General features: G+C 46.9%; 1 long non-coding RNA gene across 1 annotated transcript; it reads left to right on the top strand.

The window, feature by feature from the left end:
• Positions 1–2,696: 2,696 nt before the first annotated feature.
• Positions 2,697–5,631, top strand: LOC119715169 (uncharacterized). The gene is made up of 6 exons (XR_011809971.1): positions 2,697–3,075; positions 3,642–3,702; positions 3,863–3,913; positions 4,044–4,110; positions 4,664–4,717; positions 4,819–5,631. It is a non-coding gene; the product is annotated as an uncharacterized lncRNA (long non-coding RNA).
• The last annotated feature ends 1,943 nt before the right edge of the window (positions 5,632–7,574 follow it).

Here is a 7,574-nt window from a genome sequence, read left to right as displayed (position 1 = left end):
TGCTTGAACGGTGTGCTTGAGGAGGTCTGTTGAATCTTGAAAGCTTACAGATATGGGGTTTTGAAACTTTTATTTCTAATCCTATTCTGTCCCTAGTAGAGTGTAAACCCTAGGAGGAACCTTTCACGGAAAGAGCTCCTTCTGGAACTGTTCAGCACTCGGTAGGCAGCTCGGTGACTGGCTTGATGTACTTCTGAGGTGCTGAGGTATGGGGGCTTCTGTTTTGAAACGATGATATTGTAAATGGGGTCCCTTTGTGTTGTTGGTGGATGGGTGCTAATGGTGGCAGGTGAATGATTGATTCTCTTGTGACTGTTTTCATTTGTTAAAGCTGAAACACGGTGTACAACACGGGACTTGACCGTAGTTGCTTTCGGCAAGGTGAGGGATGAACAGATGTAGCAGGTACTTTAGGGGTGCAGTTGTCACTGCAGTTAGTTAACTGCACAAAGTACAGTAAAAATCCTGTTTGTATTTCAGGGGTGTTGTAGCTGGCCTAAGAGAGCAGATGGAAGCATCTGCCTTGAGGGCAGGTGAGGGGGCCGAGGTAAGGGAGCAGCTGAGAGTAACTGTCCCAGCTGTGCTGTGGCTTTGGATGCTGCTTCAGCCTATGCTTTTCTTTTTGTTTCACATTTGTCTCACACAGGCTGAGTGGGGCTAAGCTGCACTCTGAAGAGCAGCACGAGAAGGGCGGGCTGGTTGTGAGCTGGATTGGAGCAGAAGTGCCAAGTAGCACGAGGTGAGTGCGAAGGGTATCCATCTTGCTTTGCAGGTGCCGTGGCAGGCTCTCCACAGAAGCGGTTGAGGATTTGAGAAGAGGTTGCAGATGATCAAGGAGCGACACGTGCAGGGATGGCTTGAAAAGGGTATGGCTGCTTTCTCTTCTGTTTATCAGGTGTCCCAGGCAATGTGGGCTGTGGTGTTAGTCTTTAGAATCGGAACAAAGCAGGTGCTGAAATGCTGTGTCTGTTTTTTTTTGTGTTGGGGTTGCACCTTGGTGAGTGTAGGGATGGGTTTTAAGTGGGTGCAGTGGAGGGCCTGGCCCCAGTGTCCTGTAGTGTGTTTTGACCCATCAGCATAGCCTTTTGGTTCTCAGGTAGCTTACTGAAGTAAGTGATTTTTCCTGTGAGTGGAATGGAATTGAATTCTTCTTTGGCGCATAATCTGTTCTGCTCCTAGAGTTTTCTTCCTGCGTAAATACAAGTCTGAGCTAAATCCGGCTGAAAAAGCTTCATTTACTTGCTTGGTAGTATTGTCCTTTCAGTATTCAAAGCTGCAGCAAAAGCATGGGGATTTTTGTTTCTAGAAACACCCCAGTTCTCCTGTCTGCACTCTGCATGCTGTTGAGCTAAGCCTTGTAAATAAGTAAATAAACCACAGTTGCTGCTCCTTCTCTTTTTTTTTTGTGCTTTCCCCCTGCACTTTCCCAGGTGATTGGCTTCAGGTTCCATGTGGGACCTAGTGGTAACTGAGTTGCAGGTATTCCATGACAGAGCTCATTCTGCCTGGGCTGCACTTTAGGGTAAGTACTTCGTTTTTCCTTCAGTCTTTTGGAGGGTTCTTTAGGTGGGTCAGATTCTATGGACTGATGCATTTTGAAGTAGAAACCGGTACTCCTGTCTTTTTGAGGTGAAAACTGGTAGGATCTGTCACTGTAAAGCAATCTAGTAGTAGGTGCCTGTATTGCACGCAGCTCTTCTTCAGGTGAGTAGTTGTTATAGCAGTTTTACGGATGGTATGGTGATGTTACTTTGTGTGTTTGCTTTGTGGTTCTGGGTCCCTTCTGATTTTTGCAGAATTACGGTGCTTTCTGTGAGCCTTTGCATCTATGTCAAATCTTATCAAAGTCATAACCTAGCTGTTAAAGTGATGGAGCAGGGTTTAGGAGAAATGTGTGATGGAGGCTCCCTGTGTGAGCGTGTATCTGAAAATGGCAGCAGTGGGCACGTAAGGGGTAGTCTGTTTCAGGTTTAGGGACAGTTTGTTATATTTCTGGAGCTTTTGCCTGTGGGTTTTCTGTCTGTCTAGTGTTCAGACCTTGCAGCCTTTTAGTCTTGATGTCCTTGAATTGCCATATTAGAAGTATGTTTATTAGGTGTTTCCAGGTAGTTGTTTTTGGGAAACCGTGGGGTATGGTTCTTTGACTGCGTAAGTGCAGTAGTGCCAAGAGAGTGAGCAGGGCCACCTTCTTCATCTCTGCAGAATAAGGCTGTTCGGGCACACTTCTCAGGTAAACGTAGTGAGCAGATGAGGTAAAGGAGCTGGGAACAGAGAGGTATTGCACAGTAGCATGTTGCATCAGTAGTAGTCAGCGTTGCGGAGGAGGTGGGTGTCAGGGCTGGCGTGCTAGCGAATGCTGGTTCTCTGTTTTTGCAAGTGATGACGAACCTGTTTGACGTAATTGCATTTCAAAAAGTTCCAGTTATTGGCCTGGTTGTGTTGTTTTTTCAATATTAAAAGCTGCAGCAAAAGCATGGGGATTGCTGCTTCTAGAAACACTCCAGTTCTCTTGTCTGCTCTCTGCATGTTTTTCAAGTAAAGCAGACCTTAAAAAAAAAAACAAAAAAAAAAACCCACAAACAAAGAAAATAATAAAAAACAGCTGCTGCTGCTTTCTTTCTACTTCCTTGTGCTTTGCCCCTCCCCTTTTCCTGGTGATTGGGTTTGGGTGCTGGGCGGGGCCAAATGGTATATGAGCCCCAGGCATGGTATTAGAGAGCTCCTTCTGCCTGGGCTGCTCCTTGGGGTAAGTGCTTTGTTTTTCCTTCAGTCAGTTGCAGGGTTCTCTAGGCAGGCTGGAGTTTATAGATTTCTAGAATTTTTAAGTGCTTGGAATTCACTCAATAGAGGGATGTTTAATAGAGGTTTCTGGCTCACTGTTTTTTTGGGATGGTGGGATACTCTTCTGTTTTTGAGCTATATTTTAGTCTCTAGATGTATAAACCCACTTGTGTAATTCTCCAGAGGACTAAAACCAGCTTGATTGCATGGTACCTGTGGCTTCACAGCGTAGATGCAGCATTACCAAGAGACTGAGCAGGGTTGTATCAGAGTCACCTTTTTTATCTGCAAAGGGTAAGTCTGTGATTACCCCTGCCGGGGCTGCTGTGTGTGCATGTCTTTTTGGCATTTGCGGAGCTCGGTTGTTTTTTTTTTTTTTTGTGTGTTTGTATGTTTTAACTTCTTGGTTTTTTTTTTTTTTGATTACCCCTGCTGGGGCTGCTTTGTGTGCGTGTCTTTTTGGTATTTATGGAGCTTTTTTTTTTTTGTGTGTGTATGTTCTAAGTTTTTGGTTTTTTTTTGAGGGGCAAAGAGTGTGTGTTGTGAGCGTGGTTGGCAGGAGGCGGTGGGGAGCTGCTCAGGACTGGTAGGTTTGGTTTCTCAGGGTGTGCGGCATCCTTCCTGTGTGATGCGACTGATTGTTGGCCAGAACGTTCCAGCTGGTGTGTGTCTTAGGCAATGTAGTTTGTGTAGTGTGTGTTGTGTGGCCCGGGCAGAGTTTGCTGTGGTGCTGTGAGCAAAGAATCTGAGTTAGATCTGGTGAGCAGCTGAAGTACCGGAGCTGGGAAGAGAGAGGTATTGCAGCAGGTACGCTGTGGCTGTGAGGTGCCTCAGAGTGTGCTTTTCTCTTGTCTCTGCAGGTGCTTTGTGCAGCTGTAGACAGGGAAGGGAAATCCTCATGTCACGAAGCTCTGAGGGAAGGTGAGTGGTGTCAGCCTGGTCATCCCTTATCCGAAGCAAAGGGAAGACGCTCAGGTGTTTCCCTGTGAGGGTCCGAGGTGAGGCTGTTTGGGATAGAGGAGCAGTGTGGCAGGTGGGTGCTTGCGAGCACCGTGGTCATTGTATCCTTTTGTGTTCCCAGGTGGCGTGGGTGATGCTGGCCGCTCCTTTCAAGCTTGGACCTACTTTTCAGGTACAGAGGCAAGTGGCCTGCTGTTTTGAAAGGATAAAAGTAAAGATGGGGTCGCTTTTGTTGTTGAGGAATGGGTGCTACTGCTGGCAGCTGAATGTTTATCTTCTGCCTGTGTTTTGCCTTTCATTAGGCTGAAATGCAGTGTGTAGTGCGCAGTGCAGGATGTGTCAACCCGAGCTGCTTCTGCAGTGACTCTGGTGCGTAATGAGCAGAGGTAGCTGTTAATTTTGGGGGTGCGGTTGTCACTGCAGTTATTTTCCTACATCCAGTAGAGTAAAATTCCAGTTTGCCTTTTAGAGGTGCTATAAGTGGGTGAAGAGAACAGATGGAAGCATGTGCCACATGGGGCAGGCAATCGGCTGAGGTACAGGAGGGGATGAGAGTATGTGCTTTTTCCTTTGGGTGGAATGGAATTGATTTTGTTGGCGTATAATCTGTTCTGCTCCTGGATTTTTCTTTCTAAGTTAAAAAAAAAAAAAAAAAATTGAGCTAATTCCAGTTAAGAAAGTTCCAGTTACTTGCTGGGTCGTGTTGTCCTTTCAATGTTAAAAGCTGCAGCAAAAGCATGGGGATTGTTGCTTCTAGAAACACCCCAGTTCTCTTGTTTGTGCTCTGCATGCTGTTGAGGTAAGGCAGATTTAAAAAAAAGAAATAAAGGAAACACACACAAAAAACAACAACAACAACAAAAAACACCATTGGCTGACTTGTTGTGAACGCAACGATCATTTAATCCCTTTGTTTTCCCAGGTGGAGTGGATGATACTGGTTGCACTGTTGGAGCTTGGATTTGGAGAGGAAGAGGTGAGCAGAACCGTATGTTGCATCAGCAGTAGTCAGCATTGTGGAGAAGGTGGGCATCATGGCCGGCGTGCTAGTGAATGCTGGTACTCTGTTTTTTGCAGCTGATGATGAGCCTGGCAATTGACTAAGATGACAATGTGTGACTGTGCATTTCTTGAGGCGGAGGGACTTTACCATGCAGCAACCTGAGAGCTAAGTTGGGGGGCACCTGGTATTTGCATACCTGGGGTGGCTAATGGGAGCTGGGAGCCAGAGCAGCATGGAGCCAGCTGGCTGAATAGACTTGGTGCCACTGTGAGGGTGGTTGAGGCTGGGTCACGTTCAGGCTGCTTGTGACTGGGTCAGCAGGCTAATAGAAGAGGCAGGATTATTTTGTAGGGTGAGTGCGTGTGCCAGGCAGGACAGTTTCCTTCTGTTCGTCTGTCCTGTTTGCTACTGCATTGTCTGTTCTGTGCTTCTCGGGTCTTGATATCCTCCTGGCTTTTTACACTGGACTGACCAGACAGGTGACTTGGTAGCAGTGCAGAAGGGCGTCAATGCTTGTTTCGTCATCATGACTCTGATCAAGCAGCGACTGCAAGACAAGAAGTGCTCGAAAGTGCAGATCTGTTTCAGGTCTTGTGCATCATATTCGGTTTGAGATCGCGTCTGTTTCCATCCTCACTCTTGCAGAAGTCATCTGGGCCGCATCAGGAGCTCTTGCTTGGGAATTGAATTCCTAAGTGTCGCCTTGGGGGGTTTTCACTCCCCATCCTTCTGGTCTCTTGTCTTGAAGGCAGGCTTTGTAGGCCTCCATCATCCCAGTTCTGGCAGTTGCTTCCAGTCGCGTGTCGTGACATTTGAGTCTCTCCTAGGGTCTGGTGCAGAGCACCTGTTCTGACTTGCTGTTGCCATAGGGCTTTCATCTGGGGGGTCACTTTTTCTTGCGCCTAGTGTTGTGTGTTTTGTTTGTAGTGTTTGTGGCGTGCCTGTGTGTGTACGTGTTTGGTCCGGAGCTGTCCTGCCTGGCAGTTAGTGATTAATGTGGCAGTGCATGGGTGTACTAATACGTTGTCTGGACTGTGTTGGCGAAGACATCCGGTCTGCCTCTGGGCACGTACTGAAGGGCAGCTGGCACAATCATGTCTGGTGGTTGGCAGATGGGGATTTGGGAGAGTATATCTGTGAGCAGCTGTTTGCATAGTGCTTGAACGGTGTGCTTGAGGAGGTCTGTCGAATCTTGAAAGCTTACAGATATGGGGTTTTGAAATGTTTATTTTTATTTCTTTCCTGTCCCCAGTAGAGTGTAAACCCTAGGAGGAACCTGTCACGGAAAAGAGCTCCTTCTGGAACTGTTCAGCACTTGGTAGGCAACTTTTGTTTAATTTGTTTAAGGTGAAACACAGTGTACGACATGGGACTTGACGACCAGAGCTGCTTTCGGCAAGGTGAGCGATGAACAGATGTGGCAGGTACTTTAGGGGTGCAGTTGTCACTGCAGTTACTGAACTACACAAAGTACAGTAAAAATCCTGTTTTTATTTTAGAGGTGTTGTAGCTGGCCTAAGAGAGCAGATGGAAGCATCTGCCTCGAGGGGAGGTGAGGGGGCTGAGGTAAGGGAGCAGCTGAGAGTAACTGTCCCACTGTGCTGTGGCTTTGGATGCTGCTTCAGCCTATGCTTTTCTTTTTGTTTCACAGGTGTGTCGCACAGGCCGAGTGGGGCCAAGCTGCGCTCTGAAGAGCAGCACGAGAAGGGCGGGCTGGTTGTGAGCTGGATTGGAGCAGAACGGCCAAGTAGCACGAGGTGAGTGCGAAGGGTATCCATCTTGCTTTGCAGGTGCCGTGGCAGGCTCTCCACAGAAGCGGTTGAGGATTTGAGAAGAGGTTGCAGATGATCAAGGAGCGACGCGTGCAGGGATGGCTTGAAAAGGGTATGGCTGCTTTCTCTTCTGTTTATCAGGTGTCCCAGGCAATGTGGGCTGTGGTGTTAGTCTTTAGAATCGGAACAAAGCAGGTGCTGAAATGCTGTGTCTGTTTTTTTTTGTGTTGGGGTTGCACCTTGGTGAGTGTAGGGATGGGTTTTAAGTGGGTGCAGCGGAGGGCCTGGCCCCAGTGTCCTGTAGTGTGTTTTGACCCATCAGCATAGCCTTTTGGTTCTCAGGTAGCTTACTGAAGTAAGTGATTTTTCCTGCGAGTGGAATGGATTTTTTTTTTTTTTTTTGGCGTGTAATCAGTTCTGCTCCTAGATTTTTCTTTTAATGTAAATAAAAGATCGAGCTAATTCCAGATGGAAAAAAAATCAGTTACTTTCTTGGTCAGTTTGTCCTTTTAATATTCAAAGCTGCAGCAAAAGCATGGGGATTTTTGTTTCTAGAAACACCCTAGCTCTCCTGTCTGCGCTCTGCATGCTGTTGAGCTAAGCCGTATAAATGAATAAAGAAACCACAGCTACTGCTCCTTTCTGATTTTTTTTTTTTTTTTTTTTTTTTGTGCTTTCCCCCTTGCACTTTCCCAGGTGATTAGCTTCAGGTTCCAGGTGGGACCTAGTGGTAACTGAGTTGCAGGTATTCCATGACAGAGCTCGTTCTGCCTGGGCTGCTTTTTGGGGTAAGCGCTTTGTTTTTCCTTCAGTCGGTTGCAGGGTTCTTTAGGTGGGTCAGAGTCTATGGACTGATGCGTTTTCCAGTAGAAACCGGTACGCATATCTTTTTGAGTTGGTAACTGGTAGGATCTGTCACTGTAAAGCAATCTAGTAGTAGGTGCCTGTATTGCACGCAGCTCTTCCTCAGGTGAGTAGTTATTATGGCAGTTTTACGGATGGTATGGTGATGTTACTTTGTGTGTTTGCTTTGTGGTTCTGGGTCCCTTCTGATTTTT

Source organism: Anas platyrhynchos, chromosome 5 (genome assembly GCF_047663525.1).
Source record: "Anas platyrhynchos isolate ZD024472 breed Pekin duck chromosome 5, IASCAAS_PekinDuck_T2T, whole genome shotgun sequence".
Taxonomy (NCBI): domain Eukaryota; kingdom Metazoa; phylum Chordata; class Aves; order Anseriformes; family Anatidae; genus Anas; species Anas platyrhynchos.
Note: the sequence above shows the minus strand (reverse complement) of the source record. Positions and strands in the feature narration are given on the sequence as shown.